A 1237-nucleotide genomic window follows, 5' to 3' on the forward strand; every position below is an offset into this window, starting at 1 on the left:
GAAATAAGCGAATTAGCACAACACCCCCATAGCCCCATTCAATTCCCATTCAATTCAATGCAATTCATTTAGGGTTTATGGTAGGCGAAATAGCCATAAGGAGCTTTTGCACAAAATAACACCTGACCTCTTTGGTGGGGACGTAACGACTACAAAGAAAGGTAAGAAAGCCTTTTAGTATGGAATTCTCCTTTAATGTTCAAATGTCGTGCATTGGAAGGGCTACAGCGACTCCCTCATAAAGATGCATCTGACAGGAAAGGTGACCTCATGCAGTCTAAATGGACACGCTTTAATTGTTGCTCTCTCTCTCTCTCTCTCTCTCTCTCTCTCTCTCTCTCTCTCTCTCTCCTCTCTCTCTCTCTCTCTCACTCTCTCATCTCTCTCTCTCTCTCTCTCTCTCTCTCTCTCTCTCTCTCTCTCTCTCTCTCTCTCTCTCTCTCTCTCTCTCTCTCTCTCCTCTGCTATTTTCAATAGCTGAAGCATAACATAATGCTTTAAGCACCAAAAGGGGTTCCCGCCCAGAATGGGTTAAACATTCTGTCGGGGTGAGCTCACGCTGCCGACACGCACATACGTAAAGTTAGAAACATTATGAAATAGCCGACTCACATTTCAAATCCTCAGGTGTTAATCTAGAATGCTTCTGCAGAGAGAAAATCTGCAAAAAGCCGACTGCCGTAAAATTAAATATTAAAGAAAGGAGAACGTACCAGCTCACAGTTCCATTCACAAGTCCTTGACGAGAGAGAGAAAGAGACAGAGAGACAGAGAGAGAGAGACAGAGAGACGGAGAGAGAGAGACAGAGAGAGAGAGAGAGAGAGAGACAGAGAGTGAGACAGAGAGAGACAGAGAGAGAGAGAGACAGAGAGAGAGAGACAGAGAGACGGAGAGAGAGAGACAGAGACAGAGAGACAGAGACAGAGACAGAGACAGAGAGAGAGAGAGAGAGGAGAGAGAGAGAGAGAGAGAGAGAGATGAGAGAGAGAGAGAGAGAGAGAGGAGAGAGAGAGAGGAGAGAGAGAGAGAGAGAGAGAGAGAGAGACAGAGAGAGAGAGACAGACAGAGATGATGGAAGACAGAGAGAGACAGAGAGAGAGTACAGAGACAGACAGAGATGATGGACAGACAGAGAGAGGCAGAGACCCAGATAGAGTGAGTGAGACGGAAAGACACACACACAGAGAGAGAGAGAGAGAGAGAGAGAGAGAGAGAGAGAGAGAGAGAGTGAGAGAG

The sequence above is a fragment of the Protomyctophum parallelum genome, assembly GCF_964188405.1.
Source record: "Protomyctophum parallelum genome assembly, chromosome: 10".
NCBI classification, from domain to species: domain Eukaryota; kingdom Metazoa; phylum Chordata; class Actinopteri; order Myctophiformes; family Myctophidae; genus Protomyctophum; species Protomyctophum parallelum.